Raw genomic sequence first — 25,367 nt, 5'->3', positions numbered from 1 at the left:
CCAAAATGCTTGGGACCAGGGGTATTTTGGATAACGGAATATTCCGTATTTTGGAATAATTGCATACCATAATACAATATCTTGGGAATAGGACCCAAATATACACACAGAATGCATTTATGTGTTATATACACCTTATACACAGCCTGCAGGTAATTTTATACAATATATTCAATAATGTTGTGGCTCAAACAAAGTATTTTATACAATATTTTTAATAATTTGTGCCTTATTTAAGGTGCCCAGACATATACCGATGTGCTCACGATCAGCCGATGTGTACAATTTGTGTACGATTTCCCTTGAAACTCTCCCCGGCAGCTCAGCACACGATCTCCACACGATATGCACACGATTTGGTGTCCAATCTTCAAACGATCTCTCCTGCAGTCAGACTTTTTACAGTGCATTGTGTCCTAGATTGTCAGATCTGCCCTACTGCACGGCAGATCTGAAGATGCGATGTGCGACCAGCGGGGACGTGCATCGCATCGTGATCGTGAGTGGGGACTCACGATTTCCTCACGATTTGGCCATATTTTACACGATCTGTCGTCACGATTCGTCGGAATCGGGCAGATCGTGTAAAATGTCGCTATATGTGTGGGCACCTTTAGACAAAGTTTGTGTACATTGAACCATCACAAATCAAAGGTTTCATTATATCAGTCATGCCAAAAAAAAATCCGTATTTCGGAATATTTGGATATGGGAGACTCAACCTGTACTAACCTGGCTTCAACCAGTTCCTCATATTTATCTGAGGAACTGGTTGAAGCCACATAAAATATGAGTATTGTCAATGATTTAGACATTTAAAGGTGTACATCAATAAAATTGTAAGTGTCTATAATTGTAAATTTTTTAGGCAATTTCAACTTATAGGTATAGTTTATATGGTACCTAGACCAAATGCATGCAACTAATATCTCTGAATTTCTATGACCATATAGTCTTCATATATTGTTGCAGGTATTATTCAGTGTGCTGAGGAACAATAGAGGGTTAAACCCCCCTCCTTTTTCTACTTATATTTTAGGAACTGGTTGAAGCCACATAAAATATGAGTATTGTCAATGATTTAGACATTTAAAGGTGTACATCAATAAAATTGTAAGTGTCTATAATTGTAAATTTTTTAGGCAATTTCAACTTATAGGTATAGTTTATATGGTACCTAGACCAAATGCATGCAACTAATATCTCTGAATTTCTATGAACATATAGTCTTCATATATTGTTGCAGGTATTATTCAGTGTGCTGAGGAACAATAGAGGGTTAAACCCCCCTCCTTTTTCTACTTGTATGTCTTTGCTCCGGGTTAACTAAAAAAAATAGTGAACCAATTTGAAGGAATCTTCACTATTCGGGGATAGGCTATATACAGTAGGCTATATATAATTGTGCCCGTACTCAAAGTGCACAGGCTGAGTGACCTCGGGTGAGTGGTGGGTATCCTTTTAGACTCCTACCTAGACTATTACATCACTTCACAGGGAATTTAATAATGTAAACAGATTATTCGTTACTAGAAAAAACAAAAAGGAACTGTAATAAATATACTCTTAGGGATTCTAAAGCACCTCAAATTAAAAAATATTTAAAAGAAAGCTGGCAGAAGCAACTTCAACGCAGGCAACAGATATAAAATGAACATATTATTATTATTACCAGTTATTTATATAGCGCACACATATTCCGCAGCGCTTTACAGAGAACATCTGGCCATTCACATCAGTCCCTGCCCCAGTGGAGCTTACAATCTATATTCCCTAACACATGCTCTCACACAAACACACTAGGGTTAATTTTTTTGCTGGGAGCCAATTAACCTACCAGTATATTTTTGGAGTGTGAGAGGAAACCAGAGCACCCGGAGGAAACCCACGCAAGCACAGCGAGAATATACAAACTCCACACAGTTAGGAATTGAACCCACAACCTCAGTGCTGTGAGGCAGTAACGCTAACCATTACACCATCTGTGCTGCCCATAACATCTGACATATCCATGTCACTTACACCTTCCATGTGTGCATAAAGGTACAATTACTTGACAGGATTTATAGCGGATGCGGCACTCCTGGTAAGCCATGGAAGTTATAGTTTTGTAATCTAAAATGGCTCCTGAATGTGGGTGTGGTTTCACAGAAAAGTAGGAAGCAGCAGAAAACAAGCTTGCGGCACGTTATTGGTCATTACAACCACATCTTTCCAAAGTGTCACTCACCGCCAGCTTTTAGCCAGTTAGACTGAGCTCAGGGATAAAATGACTACACATAACAGCCGCTCTGGACACCATTGTGGGTATGCCGCTTTTTTTTCTTTTTCCTTATACACACGACTGAAAATGTAGCTTTAACATCTTTGGCAGGGCTGCATCAGCATTGTAGGATTACAGAACTTTTACCTAATCAGGCCCAGCATACGATGATCTGCCTCCATTCACATGGTTTCAACTTTTGCATGTCTATACCTCCATCTTGGCCTGCAACCAGGCACTTACTCCCCCCCCCAAAAAAACAGGAGAATATGCATGAAAGCAGATTAACAATGTCACCAAAAAGCACAATGTCTAGGCTATTAGCTATATTTCTGGTGTTTTTGGCAATAAAGGTACAAATAGAAACAGCTGCCTAGTCCACCATCCTTTCCTATCGTGACAATGTAAAGAAAACTCTGTTGCTAAATCTGGTTTCCCACTTATCAGTATTTTAAGCAAATGAATTTAGTGACAGTATTATGCAGGTCATACACCTGCACGACCAGCTTAAGATAAGAATCACATACGATTCCCCGCAGCTCCCTGGCAGTCCCGGCGGCACGATTTGTTGTTTTTCATTGCACACGATCTGTCGTACGATTGATCATGTGCCTCACGCGCTCATCAGGGAAAAGTTATTGAAATTACATGAATGGACACACGACGCATCGCATGCACAAAATAAACGGTACGATGGATAATATGGGCTGCACATGTGATCATACGATCAGTTTTAGGAGCTGCGGGAGCGTGCATCGGATCGTATCCTACTCCAAAAATACATGATTTCTACACGATTCATCGTAAGACTTGCCGAAAATCGGGAAATCGTCCAGATATATGGCCAGCATAAGTCTATCCTTACAAAGGCTTGTAAATCAGTGGCATAGGTTGAAATTAATGGTCTCCAAAGTACAATTTTTGAAGAGGCCCCTTCAAACCACTTCATAGTTTAGTTCTACCACTAAAGTGTATCTAATTGACCAATATATATACTTTCACAAAACTATCCAAAACAGTAACATACTAATTAATATTAATACCACACAGTCACAGTTCCTTGAATTTTATAGATGCCTTAGTTATTTATTCAGGAGCTATCAAACTCAATTCCAAAATGGCTCTTTGAAGCATGTTTTCCTAGGAGTCCTGTGCCCCTGATTATAGTTGGTACAATAACAGGTACATGGCCAGCTGTGCCCTATATGCTCTTGCTGAATAGGGGCGGGATGCACCAAACGGAAAATGTGGTAAAACCCCTGTTTACAGCATTTTCCGTATGCATCAATCACCTGGCCGCCGGGCTCCGATGCGGAGGGTAACGCCAGCTTTAGCTGGCGTTACCCTATAGAAGCCTATGGGCTTCTACTACATCTCGCTGCTAGGAGGGATCCAATCGGATCCCTCCTAGCATGCCCCACGTCACTCTGCGCATGTGCAGATGGACTCCCGGGTCATAAACCCGGAAGTCCGCTGTGCAGCAGAGATCGCAAAGGACAGCTCTTATCAGAAGAGATGTCCTTTGCTGTACTGATCGCATATGTTAGTGCATATGAGATCAGTATCCCAGGGGCGGGATGCAGTAACACTTACCGCCTAACACCGCCGGACATCGCATTGGTACTGGTCGCATATGCACTAACATATACGATCAGTACAGCAAAGGACATCTCTTCTGATAAGAGCTGTCCTTTGCGATCTCTGCTGCACAGCGAACTTCCGGATTTATGACCCGGGAGTCCATCTGCACATGCGCAGAGTGACGCGGCGGCCGCGGGGCATGCTAGGAGGGATCCGATCGGATCCCTCCTAGCAGCGAGATGTGGTAGGAGCCCATAGGCTTCTGTAGGGTAACGCCAGCTAAAGCTGGCGTTACCCTCCGCATCGGAGCCCGGCGGCCAGGTGATTGATGCATACGAAAAATGCGGTAAACAGGGGTTTTACCGCATTTTCCATTTAGTGCATCCCACCTCTAGTTTTTCATTCTGCCTCTCACACATGAATAAAAACTAAAGCAAAATATAATAAGGCTTTTACAACATGCTTGAAATTGCACCTGGGGACAACAGAGTTGAATGGTCTCGGAAGGCTATGTGGTTGTTATGGTAACTTCTGGAGCTAGCTCTTAAATTAGTGAGTCACCAAAGACTTGTCTAACAGCAGATGCAATCAGTCACAAACAAAAAGCAAATTTCAGTTATCCCTGTTTATGGTCTCTACTTGGAGAAATCTGTCAACTTTTCATATCTAAAGCTGGGTACACATTAGAAGATAGATATCGTCAAATTGCCTAGTGTATACCCACTATGTCGGCCCATGTGCGCTCCCATTTGGTTGTCAGTCACATCGTCTGGTCGGCCCTACATGCAGCTCAATCTGACAATGCAACTAAAAACCCCATGCAGTGGGATGCGGCTGGTGCAGACGTATCGGGCGGTAGGGTACTGGTTCATGTAATGTGTACCGGCTACCTGATATGTCAGCCTGTCTGCGGTGCGGTCGGACGTCGCATCGCTGGGTACACACACACCGTTAAGTGTGTAACCAGCTTAATTGACAGCAAGGTGGACCTCACTATTTATTTCATGAAGGATTGTGAGCAATTATGATAGTGGTATGAATAGTATGGTTTTAGCAGCTCTATTAAAACAATAAAGAAAGAGAAAAAAACCCCCACAAAATAGTAATGTAGCAAAATGTGGAATTTAAAATATAACCAACCAATATATTACTTTGATACACAGCACAGTAGTAGGAGTTTTAGTTGATCTAGAGTTCCATCTCCTATGGCTAGAATTGTGCTTGGCTCTGAGTCCAGGAAAAGTATTATTATTCAGAGCCGAACTATGAAAAGTGCAGGAAGCTGACTGAGGGCCTGAATCAGCAAGGATTGCAGTTGCTAATGCGCATGCAATAGGCCGATTGTTTCGCACCGTGCATGCGTATACATCGCAGTTCGCGTGCATAAACCAGCCACCGCAATCGGAACTATGTTCGCAGTGGCGACGCAGACCCATCGCAGGAAGTGCCATTTGTGGGTAGTGACGGGGGGTGGTCGTGTGAACGCCGGCGTGCCAGTGCAATTCCACGCCGTTGCATTGGCGTGCATAAATAGTCCACTGCGATACCATACACAGCCTGGGGTCTCAGCGTGTGCTGAAGTTAGCAATTCCTCAGTGAGGTCTGGACTGCCTTAACTGTGCGTATGGGTTCGATGTTACCGATTATTTTGCTATGTTGCCAAAGTATACGGATGTGAGTAAGGGGAAGTAGGTGTCCTTATGTTATGCAAATAATTGCATTTGCATTGCGATTGCAGCCTATCACCACTGATATTAGCTACTGCATTGCGTGCGTATTCGCAGAATAGCTATCCTTGCTGAATCAGGCGTTGAGTGCAGGAATAACCTATCACTGGCAATAACTCACAATTGCTCAGACTGCAATAAACTCTAGCAGCCTATTGGAGTCAATTACTGGTGAGGAAGGTCAGTAATTATATTTGCTTTGTACACTAGCCAACAATGAGGAATGATGTATTTAATCTTCATACATAGCAGTATTATTAGGTTCAGCATGGTAGAGTGTGCACTTGCATTTGTCTGTTTTTGCTTGCAGCACTACAAGTCTCAGCAGGTAGCACCTCACATTGTGCTTAGGGCGTGCAATCTAGGGCCCCTCCCCCTATGTATTCTGTACTATGTGTATGTATGTACACTGGAAGGACGAGACGCCTTCCACCTTGATTAGCACCCCTCTCACCTGTTCCTGGGTGTTTTTAAATAGCAAGGAGTCCTTGCACTCCAAACTGCACATCTTATGAGGCCCACTGAGGGTAAGACCTATCGTGTATATGCTGTGTGTTAGTTTTGGGACTGGTATTGGGGTGCAGGGCTCTCTGGGTTGGTGTGGCTGGACTGCTTCATGGCAACATAATGTACACTTTTTCACTTCTTTAGTTTGTTTTATATATATATATATATGTAGCACTTTATACACTTGTTATTATAACCTTCTACTTATGTAGGACTTAACACATAGGCTTTCTTTATTATTCTTTAACCCTCACTTTAAATCTCAAACTATTGTGATGCCAAGGGGTGGCTCTGCTGGGTTGGCCTGGGGGGGTCCTGTGCCCTGTATTTGTTCTATAGGAGTGTTAGGGACCTGCCTGATAGAGGTCACCTGGACGCGGTGGGCAGGCCCATAATTATGGCCATTATTATGCCAAGAACCTCTTAAGCAATTTAGCAGTATTATTATTAGGTTCAGCATGGTAGAGTGTGCACTTGCATATGTCTGTTTTTGCTTGCAGCACTACAAGTCTCAGCAGGTAGCACCTCACATTGTGCTTATGGTGTGCAATCTAGGGCCCCTCCCCCTATTTAATCTACATACTATTTGCTAAGAGTGTGCTGGATCTGGTCAACATAAATAGGGAGCAGGCTTGTCCATATTTAATATTAGCCATCAGGAATTGGGAAGTATGTGTTGTATATCTGCCTGTATGAAGAAGGAATACTGTACACCAGACACCAGAATGGTAATCCACACACCTACAAATTGTATAAACCCCATAAATTAGCTGCAGGGGATTTTGCACAGCTGCTAATGTTCTCCAGATGGAGAAAACTATCTTGCTCAAGTGACAGTTTTGGCATGTCTGTTTTCATCTCCAAGACAACACCAAATCAAAAACCTTTTAATCCCTCTGGACAATAACCGTGATTAATCATCTATCTATAATATAACTACTGGAACCAGGTTTACCAATCAAGACTAGAAAAAAAACTTGACAAGCCCGACGCTGCATGTTAGAGATGTGAGTTTAGTACAAGACGGTTTCAGACTACTGTCCATAAACTGAATCAATGCTGCTTTCTGTCACAACATTGAATAACTTCAAACTGTTTATGGACACAATTAAGCAGTTTTTAATTAAAACTTGAAGTTTAGCAACAAACAAAACATTGCCAAAGTGTAGAATCCACACAACATGCTAAATGTTGTATAAATTTACTAAATATTTAGATACAAATAAAAAACATTCTGAAGCACCCAAGTGATGTACTACAGTGATAACAATATTATAAATACCAATCACTACCAGATGTACATGAAGCCTTACAGTGGCAAATTTTGCCCATGACTGAAGTAATATGTATGAGAAAATAGGAAGCGAGAAACTGGCAAGTGCAGGTCTTCGGATACAGGGAGGGATCAGACTGAACTGCTTGTAACCCCTTCACAAGGGGCTTTAAAATATTTTCAATGGATTTACTGCTTTAGATTCCAAGAGTTTAAAATGAAGGTTCAGTGTTATGTGCTATATCCACTAAAGTAGTGAATATTTGCTTGTTCAAGGCTCCTGTAAACTAACATATTTTGCAGGATAATGTCTGTTTGTAGAACCACAGCACTACTTCCTTAACACAATGCCAAAGAAACACTTGCAAGGTGGAGGAATTAATAAAAATAAATCCACACACAGAGCGTGGTCAAGATCCAGCTCCTTTCGAGCACTGGAAAAATCTGGTAAGCCATATCAGTACAAGTTCTGTTACCAGAAGCTTTGCTACGGTGTCTATTCAGGCTTTATCATTCCCCCACTGTGATAACAGGGCTTTTCACAGCTTCATCCCATTCAGAGAAGGGGTTACCATGGAAAAATCTCAGATTTACCTAGCGGTGCCCCTGATTAGTGTGTAGATATCACTTCCCCATACACTAGTATGGGGAAAGAGATTCAGAGAGCACGGAAAGCTCAGCTTTCTGCTTCACTTCTCAAAAATAATTTGCCACCTGTGGATAGCGTAATGAGCTTCCTGAGGGGAGAAAAGCAGTGAAAACTGCTGTCTTTGTGCCTCCTCCCCATCCTCTCCGCCCCCTTCTGTTACAGTAGCCAATCCGAGGTGTCCCAGGAAGCAGACTACAGGTGAGCATTTTCTTTTAGCGACAGAAAAGTCAGCTGTGTAGTCTAATAAATGTGTCCTACTCTGCTCTGGTGGATCAGCTCTTCTGCCCGTGGAAGAGTATAAAACCCCTTCAGTAGCTGTACCTGGAAGTGACGGTTTCTGCCCACACTTTCCAGGAAAATCTGAAATTCGGCCCCTTGCGGGTTCGCTTTGCTCACCACGCTGTGGGCACGGTGGCTCGCTTCGCTCGCCATAAGGATATATTCCACCTCTATGCCCACTTGGATGATAGGGAATGACGTTGGACACTGGCTGATGATGTCATCGTACAAAAACGGAAGGGGATCTATCTCATTCCTTCTGCCCGTACCTCAACCACGGAGCACCGCACATGATGCCATCCATGGAAAAAGCTGTGGTGTTCAGCACCTGATGCAGCCAAGAAGTGGTGGTGGGTGGGTGAATGGTAGCAGCAGCAGGCACCAGCTCCTCTATGCTGATGGGGCACTGGGACAGAACAGAACAATGTGATGTGCTGCATGGGCAGGAGTTACATCTGTGCCTATATCCTTGGGTCACGGTCCGGTCGGGCTCCTGGAGGGCACCATGATTCATAGTTAAGTCCAACAGATCCCGGTGACGTGTTCCCCCTCCCCCCAGTGTAAAGCTAGATTTTCAGTGCTGCAGGAGAGCAAGGTAAATACCCTGACCTCAGCCCGGTGCCCGGAGTAGCTGTGACTTAGCTGCTGCATCCTGGCTGCCTAACAGCCTCCTTACCACGCCGCGGCTGTCGGTCCCCTCCCCTCAGTAATGGCTTTAGAATGTGATGCATCTTGCCAATCATTGCAAGCATAACAGTGTTGGTTAACGCCGTATGCTTGAAAAAAGGCATCAAAGGACAGCTCTCCCGGTAAGAACTGTCCTTTGCGATAGAAAGACTTTTGGGTTTATGACCCAGAAGTCCTTCTGCACATACTTGACGCACGCGCCGCGAGGGGTGCTGGGAGGGATCCAATTGGATCCCTCTAAGGAGGAATTGCGAATAGATGCCCATAGGCTTCTACTTGGCAATGCCATGTAAAGATGGCATTGCCCACCGCATCCAAGCCCTGGAATGTATCGCATTCCGGAGCTTGGTGCATATTGCGGTATACGGACAAACGTCTGTAATTTTCGGAGGTTTGACCGCAAAAACTGAATTGATGCATCCCATCCAGCGTTCCTTGGCTGCTCTGTTGCTTCCAATGCACAGCCCGGATCATTGATCACAAGCCAGGCTGCTGAAAGTCCCATCGTTCTCTGATCTGTCAGTGTCTGCTGCATCACCCATGCCACGGTCAGCGCATGTGCAGTTTGCACATACTTGCAGAGAACTAAATATCTCGGTCCTGGCACTTTTGATTAGGATCGCAAAGGGGCCTGCATTTTTAGACCTACTAAATACTGCATCGATAAGATGTGATATATAGTGGTAATCACCAGTAGCCACTTCATATTGTACATGAATAAATCCCTAGGTTCTGAAAAATCATATTTATACACAGCAGAGATGGTATAAAATGACAAAGGAGAATAATTTTACATATACTGTAAGTTTCTCGAGTCATGTAACAGGTATATAAATCTCAATCGTAATATCCCTACGTAATGTTAAAATAGGGATATTGGCATAAATAAAATTAAGCTTTAACTGAACATAGTCCTATTTTTAATGCTGGGTACACAGTAAGATAAATCGCTCGTACAGCTGACGAACACCACATCATTCATTGCATTAATTTGTGTCTACACACGATATACCTGTGAATAACATTGTACACAGATATTGAGTCAGCTGTGCAGCACGGTAGATGAGATACACCCTGCAGAAATATTGTGCGCAACTGCCGGTGTGTGCGGGCGTCGACCCTTTATTGTGACCGCAGGAACTGCCGACATTGACATCACACATGGGTGGGTAAATTTAAATGCCCGTCTAGTTGTGATGTCTGGCCAGACATATAGAGCGGGTGATGGGTAAGTGTGCATTCTTACTTGCTCAATCGGCGGGATTGTCAACCGACCGCTGGGTCGTCCAGGTGTGTACCCTACATAAGTAACATTCAGGGTCATTCAGTGTTTTCAACTAAGTAGCGGAAGGCTGATTTACCCCCCCCTTGATTTAGTAAATGAGAGCACTTATATTTTTAAATAAGAAAATAATAAAAGATCTCGCTAAACAATCGGTCACCGGTAAGACAGTATTAAGAAATTTTGCCAGGGACATCCCTTTTAACTTCACAAAAGTAGAGAATTACACTTCCAGATGGAACAGCCCAGTGGCCACCTGCAGAGTAATAGAATTATGATCTGTTCCCAGAGATTACAATTCAAAGTTCATTCAGGGAGGAGGGAGAAAGGGAGAGGCATGGTAACACTGCTCACACAAATGGGCAGGTTTCTACAAATATTTACTGTGACGTATGCAGTCTCCATTGTAACGCTTATGAGTTATGCTCCCTGGCAGTTTTAAAGTGACTTTTTCATCCACACAAATGGACAAAACAGGGAAGTAAACGTATTATAGAATAAGAACTGGAAAAGCAATAGAAAAGTAAAATAGTCTACCATTTCCTATCAAAGTTTAAACAAAAATAAAAGTCTACGGACATCAAAAATCCCTAGGAGATTTGAATCATGGGCTCTTGTGCAATAGCCTTTGCAGGAAACGGTGCAATTAAAGCAATTTAGCCTGAAGATTTAAAGAGTCAGTCATTGAGAAGTAAGTTATTTCTGCTTTAAACCTTGCTGCCCACACTGTTAAGTTTCAACTGCAACTATTAAGTTTCATGTACGCTTTTGCGCCATCCCCAGCCTGCAGCATAAAAGGAGAAATAAAGAAAAAGACAAGAGACAAACAGGTAGGTTAATTGGCTACTGACAAAATAAACCTGAGCCTGTGTCCATGTGGTAGGGAACAGAAACTGTAAGCTCCAGTGGTGCAGAAATGGATGTGAATGATTAAATATCCTCTGTAAAGCGCTGCATTCAAATATAGGTGCTATATTAATAACTTATTAAACATAATACAAGCTGAGACATCCCAATGCCTACATTTTTTTTACTTTCTTAAAGAGGTATATAGTAAACAATACCTATCTTGGTATTTTCTCACTAAGGGCTCTATTTACTACAATCCGCATTTGTAATGCGGATTGTAGTGTGATATTATCGACTGAATTCGCATTGCGAAGTCAGGCAATATCACAGGGATTTACTACAAATCCCTTGCAGGGACAGAGCTTGCGAGAAAGCTCTGTCCCTGCGAATCCCCTGCGCACACAAGTCGTGATATTTTCTCAAAAGAAAATACCATGACTAGTGCCGACCGGCCACCGCTGCTACCCCCCCGGCGCTAAGCCCCGCCCCACGCTATCGCGGACCCCCCCTCCCTTAATAGCATTTACCTGCAGTCATCGGTGCTCTGGTGATGTCACCTGATGACAGGCCCACACTGCAGCATGGGAGACCAGCTGACCAGAGGAGAGTCATCACCGGAGCCCTGACCACCGGTCCCTGGAGTCAGGTAAGTGAATTTTTTTTTTTTGGCAGTGTGTCTGTTTAGACCACACAGCTGATCACTGGGACCGGCTCCGGGCTCTGCTCTGCCTTTCAGAGCAGAGTAGGAGTCCGGTAACCTGGGGATACCCTGGATAACGCCACCTCCAGGTGCCATTATTATCACAGGGCTTTCCCCGGTATTTTTTTTACAATTTATTTTTAGTAACTTTGGTCGGATCACATTTCCCATTACAATTATGGGAAATGCGATCTGCTTACTAAAAATAAGAGATACTTAGGGGTTGGAGTAGAATTTTACGAATTCTACTCCAATTGCCCTGTAATAACTATAGGTGATACAAAAATAATGTGAAAAGGGTGTGAAAACACCTTTTTTCACTTTATTTTAATAAAAATAATGTTAATAAGTAGAGTCCTAAGCAATGGGAAAGTGATATGTCTACAAATATTAGGATCTGTATATGGTATTAGCATATCTGTGCTTAAATAGAAAAAGAGAATCCATACCAAATGTATAAAATTTTAATAAGCTCTTCCTTAAATCTCTCTGCTTTAATCCATAACTCAATATTTCAGACAGCTAAACCCAGGGATGCAAGATTCATGTAAAAAGAAATAGGAATAGACTGATTGGAGTTACAAATGAGAGGAAGTTGAAATCAGCTGAATTTTTTGGACATGGAAGTGGATCCAGTCTACCAACCCTACATAAATGCTCTGAGATTGAAATCTACGAAGTCAATGTACACATAAGGGATTTTCTACTAACAAAATATAAAGGAAATAAATGGCTTGCATCTCGTATTTGCTTCCAATGTCTAAACTGAAGTCATCGATCAAGGTTCATTGCAGATTAGTTCTTAAGCAATAAGGAAGAAAGCAAATTACCCTTTCAGACATACTGAGATTCCCGGGATTTTGGCCTGCTTCTGTCTGAATGGTGCTACCCGGGAATTTACTACTCCCGGGCAGCACCAAGCAGCTTTTGCATGTAGCTGACAGCGCAGAGGCGTCCTATAAGACGCTCAGCACTGCTGCTTTGAGCTGACAACGCAGAGCGTCCTCTAGGACGCTCAGCGCTGCTGCTCACCACGCCCAGCACCGGCCGGCTGTGCCACAGCGGGCCGCCCGCACTCCCGCTGGACCACCAGGGAAGTAAAATAAATGTAAAAAAAATTATAATTGAAAAAAAAAAAACTGCATTACGATTGGCAGGCTTTTGGCTGCTGAATGATGACATCATCATCATCAGCCAGACAGGTGATAGGCTAGAAGGAGCAGACGGTGAGAAGAGGTAGGTAAGCAGAAAAACCCTGCTCTTGTCTGAAAGGGGTCTACCTGGGAATTTCCTGGGTAGACACTGTAGTGTGAAAGGGGGGTCTCGACCAAATACCCGGGAATTTGCACAGGAGAAATTCCCGGGTCTGAGCAGGAAATTTCCCGGGTTGTATATCTGAAAGGGGTATTAGTTTTTTTTGTAAGTTAATTTCCCCCTTGTACATTAGCCATAGTGAGCATTGCATCTCATCCAATCACTTTCACACAGCGGCCAGTGAGCCTTCACTTGAGGCCTTAGCTCTATTTATTAAGTTATTTATATAATGAACACATTTTGCAGCTCTTTATTTCAGTCCTTCACATCAGACCATGCCCCAGTAGAAGTTAGGGGTATATTCACTAAAATGTGGGTTTTTAGAAGTGGAGACAATCAGATTCTACTTAACATTTATCTAGCACCTTCTCCAAGATAATAGCTAGAATCTGATTGGTTGCTATGGGCAACATCTCCACTTCTAAAAACCCGCATTTTAGTAAATATACCCCCCTTACAATCTAGATTACCTATCACAGGAGTAGGCAACCCTTGGCACTTGGGCCACGTGAGGGGTCTGAAGGGCAAGGGGGTATTTTGGGGCTCTTTTAATTACTGATCAAGGTAATGGGTGGCTATTTTGAAGGTTAGAGAGTCTCACATACAGTGTATCAGGTTGGCCGAAATAGGCAATAACCACCTATTGCTTCTAACATAACATAACGCATGAAAAGTATTAAAACTTGAACACTGTGCTTAAAATGATTGAATATGGCACAACCTATTCTCATTGATTAGCATGCAATACAAGCTCTATATACTGTATGCAGAACAAGCTCTCAGTGTAATCGTTATGAAATAGTTGCTTTTATTTTGGATTACATCTTCTAATACACTAAAATGTTTTGGGATGTGTTCAAATGGGACATATTTACATACAACAACAACAGCACTATTTATTCCCTGTTGACGTGTATTTTCTGATCTGGTAAAGCATAGCATGCACAACTGACACTAAGCACATACAATTCGAAGGAAGCAAACAAGAACAAATTTGCTCTTTCTGTAATTTATATTTTTTCAAGAAGTATTTTTGACTGCCTGCGGTGGTCTGTGGAAGCCACTTCGACCAGTATGACTAGTCTACACAGAGATGAAGATCCAAAGACTACAGTGATTAATGTAACCAGTCATTCACACTAGCCGTTAGGGTGTAGAAATAGGGTGTGTACTCTGAAGAAAGCTTACAGCTGTTCATTTACAATCAGAGCAAAAAAAATAAATAAAAGATACTGCCCAGATTTTTTTTTTTGATCCAAGTCTTTCACTTCAAAGCTTTTCAATGGCATGTCGGAAACACTAATGGGACAGATTTCATTGTAAAGTGTTATATAAACATTAGTAACAAACTTTCTGCAATTCATTAGACATATGTTAACTTGTAAAGATAAAAAACAACTCAAGTTAAAAGCATAGATAAAATCCTTGCATTGACAGAGGGCCGTATTCAACTTTTTGCTGTCAACGCTGATTTTCCATGCAAAAAAGTATTGCGCGCGTCCCCGCTTTTCCCCGTATTCAATTAGAAATCAGCGAAACGGCACAAAGCGAATTTGGACCTGGCGAAAAGTATTGTCAAAAATGGGGAAAACAGTCTGTACCCCCCGAAAAGCTGCACTAACATAGGGGATCACTATAGGCGAGTCCTAGTACAAGTCCTCTGACGGTGTCCTGTGGTAGCAGCAGATCCTTTAAGATCCTGTAAGTTGCCTCCATGGCTCAGACTTGTTTTTCCAGCACATCCCACAGATCGGATTGATGGCCTGATTCAAAGATGGTTGGTAATGCAGCTCTGCTAGCATCCTCTCTCTCTCAATAGTGGGAACATGCAATGCTAGTCTCAGCATTCCCTATGTAATGCACTGTACGATGGAGTGTACGAGCAGTAAGACACCCACTCTCAGGCTATGTGGTCTGTGCATTTCCAAAGGAGAGTGTAAAAAATCCTGAAATGCCCAGGTATTGCAAACCCCTTCTCAAGTGTTAGCGATGCGTACGCAATTGCGAACAGCACAGGACACTCGGGGTCGCACGTGGGCAGTAAGGGATTCCTAGACTTTTCGCACATGTGCACTAGCAAAACATTGCTCAACTGCATAAACATCAACTGAGGTTTGGGGAATTTGGCGGCTAAGTCATCACCTAGTGATGTCAGTGGGGCCGGACCCAGCCGGTAGACGTTCCCATGGGAACGCCTCCGTCTGGGCAGCAACGCCCCCGGCACGCCCACCAAAGGGGGCGTGCTGTCACTCACCATCGACAGCACGCCCCCTTTGGTGCGAGACCCATAGCGACAGCTTGGCTGTCGCTATGCGGGTCAGGCGCATGCGCACGACGGAGCTCCCTTAGGGCACCAGCGCTCGCGAGCGGGTCTGAATTAGGCCCATAGACCCCTTATTCGCTGAAACTGGCAGCGGGGCTATGACATCAACAACACAGTGCTGATAAGTTACAGTGGTTCCCATATAGGGCCTGATTCACAGTGTTTGTTACCAGTGGGCACCCGGCTCCTTCCCTGCAGCGACAGCGGGAGCTCACTCCTGAGCTCCTGCTTCCAGCTCTCGCATTGAGAACTATGGGAGAGACGTCATGATGATTCTGCCATAGATCCGAGGAGCGGTCGGACCGGACAGAAGTGGACGCAGGAGCGGGGCTTAAGGTAAGTATTGTGTTTGTATTTTTAATTGTACCACTGGGGGCCCTACTATAGGGGGAATTACCACTGGGGGCACTACTATGGTATTGCATAAGGCGCACTGCATAGGGGCACCACTACTGGGAGCATTGTGTAAGGGGCACTACTACTGTGGGCATTGTGTATAAGGGGCACTAATGTGGGTATTGCGTGTAAGGGGTACTACCTAAAAAGATTTAAGATAGGCGTCAAAATACCGAGGCCCATCTTAATCCCGATGCTGGAACGCCGAAGGACACCAGCCTGAAGTCCGGGGCGCCCTTAGCATTAGCCGTGCGCGTGGGTGGGGGGGGGGGGGGATTTGGTTTAGGGTGCGTAGCGGGGTTAAATTTGGGGAGGGGGGGTTAGGCACTAAGGGGAGGGAGGGATAGGCTACAAAAAGGGAGGGTAGGTGAACTTACCCGAGGATACCAACCATTGAAATGCCACTGTCGCTATTCTGACAGGAGGCATCCTAACAGCCGGCATTACATACAGATTGTGAATTAGGGACTACTGTGTGGTGTAAATTGCACTGGTAGTTTACAGTTTGTTCGTACATACTGTTATGCCCAGATGCCTTGTTATTTTATTTATATTAAAACACGAAGTACACAATAAAGTATATGTTGCAGGCTTATGCTGGTTAGACTTTTTTGTCATTGTTTCTGTAAGCAATTATTTGGAATCCCCCCCCTTCCAAAATCCTGCGTTTGCCACTGAGTCTGCTTATGTGTACGCAGTTGCAAATAATTTTGCAGATGGCACTAGTAGGAGTCTATTTTCTGGGCGACAACTTCACTTGCTAAGATTAGCAGTTCCCACGCCTAAAATATCCCAATTGTGAGTGCAATTGCACACAAACATGAAATAGGCCCATAATTAACAAGTACCATTGCTAGTGATAGCCCAACTAATATATAGTATCAAGTGAAAATAAACACTATCAAAAGGCGATAACACTTGTTTTGTGTCTTTTTGCCCTTTTTTTTTCAATATGAAATTTTTATTGACAGTTCAAAAATGTGGCGTACAGAAAAGATAAAATAGGGGGCGTTTGGAAAAGAGGGGGCAAGGGAGAGACACAGCATTCTGAGACATCAAAAATAGAGAACAGGTACATAGGTATAACTTCAAGACAGAATACAAACAATGGTTTAGGTTAAAAGTCACTCCCACCAGAGGGGGATTCAATCAAATTAAAAAGGAGTTGAGGATCAGCCCATATCAGGACACAGCGGTACATCTTAGAAAACATAAGGGAGTACCCCTGAAGGGGAGCAATAGACTGCAGTCTAAGAAGACATGAATGATGGTTCCTTCCATGCCACCAAAATTTACAACAAGTGAACAACATATTTTGTAGTTTAATGGTGCATACACACAGTCAGAGTTTCCTTCAGATCTGTACAATAACGATTTTAAAAATCGTTCATATCTGAAGGAAAATCTGACATGTTTGTTAGATGAATGATGAACGATGCACTTTCCCGCTTGTCAGATAACGATATCTGACATCTGATGTGTTTGCAGTCAGATTTGGACGATTCCATTCATTTTAATACAGGCAAAAATCGATCAAATCGTTGGTAAATCGTTCATCTGACCGTGTGTATGCACCATAATAAGAGTTAAGGTGCCTATCCACTAGACGATTAAAATGAGTGATTGAACGATAACGATATCGTTCGAACATAGTTTCAAAATTTGGTCTTCTATCATTGTGCAAACATGCTGGTCAACCTGACGATATCGTCAGGTTCAGCATGTTTGCAGATGATTGATTGTGCCTGCACTGAACGACATATCATTCAGTGTGAACACCCTGCAGTGTAGTGACCGACTGAACGATATCGTTATTGTTCAGTCTTTTCACTGTCGGGTAGTGGATACCCACCTTTAGAGTCTATTCAGCAGTTTACTATGCATTTCGGTGTGGTTAGCACACTGCAACATTTTATAGGAGTTTAGATATATAGATCATCATCACTTTAGTGATAACTCTGGAGAAGGTCTCTTTCCCACTGTAGGAGAATGGGCGATTCATGTGGTAAGTCTATTGGAGACAGAAGGCGATACGAGAATCTGAACGTAATAGCTCCCCGGAAGGAGGTACTAGATAGTCTAGCAAGGGTTTGATGATGGGGCAGGCGAAATGTGTTAGGAATGTTGCTCATACTTCTCTCCCAGTGCTGAATCCAGAGGTCCTTATAACAATAAGGTAAAAGGCCAAACTTGGCATGGAGATCCTCAAAATGAAGGAGAGAGGAAGGAGAAAACATCCGCTAGAATCACAATCCCCCTAGGTGCCAATCAAAAACATGGAAATTTAAAAATCAAATTATCTAAGGCCTTAAAATAATTTTTTTTTTGTAGGAAAGGCAAAATTGTAATGTACCACAAGATTTCCATCCCAAACTTTCAGGGTCCTTATGCCCTTTTATAAATCAACAAGTGAGTTTCACACCTACAACTACCTTTGTGGGGGCTGCAGCTTATGAGTGGTGTAATTGGCCCAGGCTGTGATGTGCCAACCCCTGAGTACTCCAGTTATCATAGTGTGCTGATCCGTTCAACTTTCCTGCACGTCAGTCATTCTCACACAGACATGCAGGATGAATCCACTTTGTGTGTGTACAGGCACACATGTTACGCACCTCAGAGCTTTAACCTACAGACCCTGTGACTCACCGTATGCAGCCTGGGCAGGTCCTGGACTTAATATTGCAGGTGCAATTTGCCACGGAGGGTCCCTATGTAAAGCTACAAAAGTCTACAAATTTTTGACTATTGTGTCTATATACAAAGAAAGTTGCTCCAAATATACATTAATTTTGACCTGGGGTGTTGAATATTACATAAAGAGAATGGGGGCGCACCATGATTCAAATTGCCACTTCACAAACTACTGTATAATGATAAAAACAGTCCAGGACCCCATCCGTACAGGTACTGTGGACCAAGCTGAGTGTAGGTTTGCATAAGAAGCCACACCCCAATGCATTTCGTCTCAGTGAGACTTCATCAGGAGAAGAGATAAGGGGCACACCCTCACTGCTGGTGGTCATGAAATAGGGACAGACCTTATAGTCCATATTTACCCAAATGAAGGCACACCTGCCCGCTACTGCTTACCATACAGTGCAATTAATTTCAAGAGTTCCTGGCCAAAGTAGACCACCTACACAGAGGACAATGCTCCATTACAGACTGAGGGGTCTATTTACAAAGCTTTGTTAGGAGATGAAGTGAACGGTGATAAGGTACCAGCCAATCAGCTCCTAACTGCCATTTCACAGGCTGTTTGAAAAACTACAGTTGGGAGCTGATTGAACCTTATCACCGTTCACTTTCTCTCCTAACACAGCTTAGTAAATAGACCCCTGATACATACAAGCGATTGGGCGTCGTCCCAATTGCATTGGTAGGGACAGTCATTGGGGTGAGGGCATAACACCTCAGTTTCCAGCCTCATGGACTTTTTTTTTTTTTACAAAATACACAAGAATATATTTGTCATCTATTTTTGACAACTGACTTATAATGTAGGTAGTATCTAATTAAAAGCATAAGGTTTGCATTCATGTTGCAGATTTATAGCAGTAATACTATATATGCAAAGCAAAATTGCTGTGTTCATCAATGTATGCTATGGTGCAATAACCATAACATTAGAAAAATACCCGAAACATTTTTCTAAACAAAATAAAAATAATGTTTCACGTTATAGAACCAATAAACATTAGTAGACATCACTAGACAATAATGCGATCCGAGGGGAAGAAAAAAAAATAAACTTATTTAAACTGGTTCCCATGGAAACTAAAATTGAGTTTCCCAAAGCCGATTGTCTCTAAGCACAACTCACACCCTCTTCCCTCCCCACTCCTTTACCAGCTGCCTCCCCGCCCTCTCCCCATCACCCTGGATGCCACCTCTCTCTACAGGACACTCCTGTCCCTCTCTCCGTCACCACAAGGCAAACAGGTTCCAGATAAACACTAGTTACAGCAGCAGAAGGGTGTGTGCTCTCAGCCACAGAGCAGTAGCTACAAAGTATCCTATCAGGTACAGTGATCCTCCACTACCACAACCAGCCGAGTTAATATTTAAATAGAGCAGAGGTATCACAAGCAGAGCAGTATTTCCCTTCAGAGGTTAAACAGCCATTTTAGCCATATATAAACATAATGTAAACAAACTTGTGAATACGATATTCGTATAACTCCATTAATGTACACAAAACACAATGCGTCACCGTTTCTAATTACTAATATACAAATACCATAAATAATATAAAGTATCACACACCGTAAGAGTCTTACCAATCACTCTCGTACATTTGCTGTAATAAAACCGGGCACAATAAACTACCCAGGGGATCTGCACAATGTAAAAACACACACACACACACACACACACACACACACACACACACACACACAACACACACACTAACCTGTGGATACTAATAAGAACTACAAAGGCACAAACATGCAAATCAACCTTTCAAACTGGACTCCTGCAAATTCCAGTTAAAGTAACTACACAAATATAGCATAGGAACAAACTTGTACGAATACAGTCAGAAAACTGATAACTTTAGTACAGAAAGAAATAATGACAGGAATTAAAGGGAAAAGGAGGCAGATAAGCAGCACTCTCTCCATATTATGTTGGCTTGATACATACATGGAAAGAGGTGTGGTACATGTCCCTTTTGCTTAGTAGGGTGTAACAGACAGTTCTCAGACAGCCCGGGGGATTCCTGATTTGGGATGATACCAAGGGGCACATATTTGCCACCTTACCTTAGGACTCCGCAAGCTGCTGTGCTCACTGCTTACTTGAGACGACCAGCCCGGAGACGACTGCAGCAGTGAGAGAGGTGCTAATGTCTGAGCGCTGCAACTGACAGGCAGTCTTCCTACTCTCTAGACTGCAGGCTGCTGCTGCTGCTGCTGCTGCTGCCTCACTGGAGGAAGGAGGGGCAGCTCTGTGCTAGAGGAAGAATCAAATCCTCCACCCCCTCAGGGTTCACCATGACATCATTGTCAAAGGATTGTGGGAGAGGAGGTGGAAAAGAAAAAAAAAACAGTAAGAAGAAAAGCTAATTAACCTATTTATCGCTGGAAATTGTCCATGTTATCATTTTAAAATAGGCATGCAGGTTAAGCAACGTGAAATGCACTTATTTAATTACATAAGTGTGTCCATTTGCAACAGTTTGGTGTTTCAAAACACAGCTATAAAATGGCATTATAGATTTTATAAATAAAATAAACCTTTTGACAGAACAATAGTTACATTTGTTATTTGGTGTTATTTTTATGCTTTTCCATAGTTTGTGGTTTATTTTGCAAACACTAAAAAGTTATTATTATTAATAAAAATAATAGTAATAATAATAATAATAGCACAGATGGCGTAGTGTTTATCATAACTGCCTCACAGCACTAAGTTCATGAGTTCAATTCCTGGTCATGACTGATCTGTGTGGAGTTTGTTTGTTTTCCCTGTGCTTGCATGGGTTTCCTCACACACTCCAAAAACATACTGGTAGGTTAATTATAGGAGTGTCCTTTTGATAGAGAAAACAGATTATAAGTTCCTCTGGGCAGGGACTGATGTGAATGACTGAAATATCCTCCATAAAGCGCTTATGGAATATGCGTCTGCTATCTAAATAACTATAACCAAATAATACTGTTATCATATTCCGTTGCACTTTACAATTGGGAATCAACAGTCCTCAATCAAATTTTCCAACCAGGATTGCCAAGATGGGAGGTAAGCGGGTACTAATTACCCAGGCTCATTGGAGAGGCCCTGCTAGGGTTGCCACCACAGCCTTTTAATAAGGCCGAGGTTCCCAAACTCAGCCCCCAAGGCACTCTAATACCCCTTTTACACCAGAGCAAAAACCTGGGTTTTTGCTGGGTCTATCCGGGTCGCAGCTCTGTGTAAAAGGGTCCCTGAAAAATAACCTGGGTCAAGTGACCCTGCAATCCAACCCAGGTAGCTACCAGGGTTGGACCCAGGATGGACCCAGGTAATGGTGCAGTGTAAACGGTTCAACCCGGGTTATCTGACCTGGATAATGCCTAAAATTAGCGGATTGGTGGCTGTGGAGCATTCACCTCCCACTTTTTATGACCTCACAGGTTTAGCAGGGCAGACCTGAGTCCAGTGTGAACAGGGCTGACCTGGGAGTAACCCAGATCAAAGGTACAATGTAATACCCCTTTTCCACCTAAATTCCGGGTCTGACCCGGAGTTGGAACAAAGTTCCTATCCGGATCAGACCTGGAATTTTGCCGGCGCCGACTCGGGATATTCCCGAGTCAGCGCCGCTCACACTGCAGTCGGGTCTGCATAGACCCGGCTTTTGCGGAGTGAAAGTGGTCACTTGGAGATGACGTCATCTCCAAGCGCCACTGAAGCCGGACCAATCGGCCAGCTAGCAGCGCACTCCAGGTCATCGTGACCCGGAGTGCGCTGCTCTCACAGCAGGGTTTCACGGGCTACGCCCGTGTTAAACCCTGCTAGTTACCTGGGTTGGATTGCCGGGTCACTCGACCCGGCGATCCAACTCTCTCCCCTTTTACACCAGGGAGCTGCCCGGGTTAACCCTTCAAAAACCCGGGTTTTAGCTCCGGTGTAAAAGGGGTATAAATGGGTCTGACCTGGGTCTAACAAGGGTTGGAACCATGTCCAAAAATCGAGATCAGACCTGGGTTTTTGGTGGAAAAGAGGTATAACAGTCCAGGTTTTAAGGATATCCATGCTTGACCACAGGTGACTTAATTAATATTCAGTCAATTTGAATTAACCACCTGTGCTCAAACAAGGATATTGCTAAAACCTGAACTGTTGGTGTGCCTTGAGGACTGTGCTTGGGAACCTCTGTAATAAGGGAAACATATGAATTATACAAATTCTGTGCTTGGCTGACTTCAAGTCTCCATTTCACCTTGGTTTCAGTGAGCAACAGAACCTGTGTAATTCATATGTGTCCCTTATTAAAGGGATGATCTGGCAACCCTAGGCATGGCTCCGTAACACTTACCTGTAGGAGGCAGCATCAGCTCCCTGGTCCAGCACATTCTGATGTGTGCTTGCCTGCGGAGGGTCTGGGGTCATAGGCAAACACAGGGGGGGTTTCCATCTGCCTGGAAACCCCCCCTCCCCAGCACATACCATGACCACAGTAGAAATAGTAATAGAATAGAATTTTACTAGTGCTACATGTTCTTCTCAGTATCACAAATGAAATAATTACCACCACCTGTGGATCTTTTAACATGTATCAGACAGTAATAAATAACCTGTGCACCAACAAAGAGCCCTGGAAAACATGCACTGTTAGGGATGCACTGCTATAGAGCCCAATATGTACATATATGTTCAGGGAAGTGCAAGGTTCTTCTGCTGCTCCTCCAGGCTCCCGGACTTGATCCAGTGCTCTGGAATGGTGCTCACATCTAAAATAAAAACATTCAACTCAGGCAGGATGGCTTACTGCCGCATCAAATGACTTACTGCGATCCTGTATATGCTGGAATTATGACACACAATACACATTGTATGATGCAAATTAACACTGGATAAGTAATAAATCCGGCTCTCTTAATTGACTGGCCACACTCGCTCGAAAATCAAGCATTTGGAAACCCCCCTCTAGAAATCCTGCGTTTGCCACTGGGAGTGGCTCCTCTATGTGCCTGCATGATATGCAGGAGGGGGTAGGGCGATCGCACTGATCTACCCCCCCCCCCCCCCCCCGACAACCCCTGTCTGAGTGGTGAGTTGCGACTATGTGCAGAGCACAGCACTACAATTGTTTTTTTTGTAGGGGGAATGACCTCCACGATTTGACGACTCCTTCTCCAGTTTCTGGGCACATCTCTGCTCTTTATGGCCCTGTTTCCAAGTCATTATTATCAGCAAACCTTTCACATCCATTTCCCCTGTGAGTATTCCTGATTTTCTACTTTTACCTCTTTTACACCGACTGAAAAATCCCGGTTTGATGCCCGTGAACGTGCATCAACCCAGGATTTTAGTCGGTGTAAATGGATCAACCCTGCCTGGTCCAGTGACCCGGGGATCCAACCCGACTAGCTTGCAGGGTTCAGCACGGGTCATTCCTGTGTCACCCTTTAATGTAAACGGCGCAGCCCAGGTCACGATGACCTGGGTCGCGCCGCATGCTGCCTGATTGGCCGGCCTTAGTGGCGCTTGGAGTTGACATAATCTCCAAGCGTCCACTGCCGGGCCGACTAGAGCGGAGCAGCGCACCACACCCGGCCTTCCTGCCTCCGGACCACTGCGGAGTAAGGTAAGGGGGTCGCGGAGGGGGAGAGAGGGGAAGAAGTGCCGTTCACCTGCGCCGGAGAGCCAGGTCAGTGCTGACCCGGGTCCGGTGTGAACGGTGCCGACCCGGGCCTTGCCGCGGTGTAAAAGGGGGGCTGTCCCAGGTCTGATCCGGGTTGGAAACATATTCCAAATCCCGCGTCAGAATTGGGATTTTGGTGTAAAAGCGGTATTATTTTCCTGTTGCGATAACCTGCTTGCAGTAAAAATACTTTTGTCTCAAGCTATAAAAATGCTTTCAAACAGTCCTGATTACTTGGGACATCACATCTTTATTAAAGGAAAAAAACGGAGCTAAAGAAAGAATATTTATTTTTATATACTGTTTGCATTGCATGATTCTCTATATATAATGCACAGAAATTAATAAAAAAAAATTCAATGTCCCATAACAAATAATTTCTATATGTCCTGTATGTTAAAATAAATAAATTAAGCATTTTTCAATTGTAATGCAAATTTATTTCCAGTGTAACAAACCCATCACAGAAATGTGAAAATGTAATAAATAATTATAATTTGTCTTTGGTCATTAGATGTGAGCTCCAATGGCCTAGCTTCTAGGAAGTAAAGAATAACCAGTGGTTAGAAGTATGACAGTTCTGCACTGTTAGGACAGACAGGACTTTTAGATAAACGGAAGTAACTAATTGCTTTTATTTGAAATTAAAAGTGATGCTCTGACTTAAGGCCTCATAAAAAGATGTTATTTTAAAGTGCGTAACGAGTGTTCTCAAATCATATTTAATTATTTGATAGTAACAGACCAGAAAAATGTAAGCGAAGGACACACACTGTATGTGACAAATGTTCTCTTTGCTTTAAGATGCGTAAAGTTTCAATTTGCCTGCAGCGCTTAGGAAGGATAGGGATAACATTCAGTAAGGTACATTAAATCATATGGGAGCACTGATTAAGTGCACAGAACTCTATGCTGCAGAGAGACTTTGAAATGGATTAATGAACTTGCTCCTAACAGTCAGTTAAAGTGAGGACAAAGCACAACGTTTATCCAATATCTTTGTTGTTTTTCAGCACTTATGTGTATGAGTACTTATGAAGAGTATAATTTATATAGAAAATCCCCTGCCCCAGTGCATCTAATCAGATATCAGCATTTCTCAAGTGTAAAAAACAGAATATTTTGCTGTAACAACTGATTTTCATACATCAGCACAAAGTCTGGTGATCACTGCAGGCTGGGGA

General features: G+C 43.3%; 1 protein-coding gene across 1 annotated transcript in view; it reads right to left on the bottom strand.

The window, feature by feature from the left end:
• Nucleotides 1–20,788, bottom strand: part of RHOC (ras homolog family member C) — a 74,111-nt gene extending 53,323 nt beyond the window's left edge. Inside the window, exon 1 of the mRNA XM_088475411.1 lies at nucleotides 20,597–20,788. The gene's annotated coding sequence lies outside the window, so the exon portion shown is untranslated. The remainder of the gene's footprint in view (nucleotides 1–20,596) is intronic.
• Nucleotides 20,789–25,367: the final 4,579 nt, after the last annotated feature.

This window comes from Taudactylus pleione, unplaced genomic scaffold (genome assembly GCF_031769625.1).
Source record: "Taudactylus pleione unplaced genomic scaffold, aTauple2 ptg000172l, whole genome shotgun sequence".
Lineage (NCBI taxonomy): Eukaryota > Metazoa > Chordata > Amphibia > Anura > Myobatrachidae > Taudactylus > Taudactylus pleione.
The sequence above is the reverse complement of the archived record's forward strand: the minus strand, read 5'-3'. Positions and strand labels throughout refer to the sequence as shown.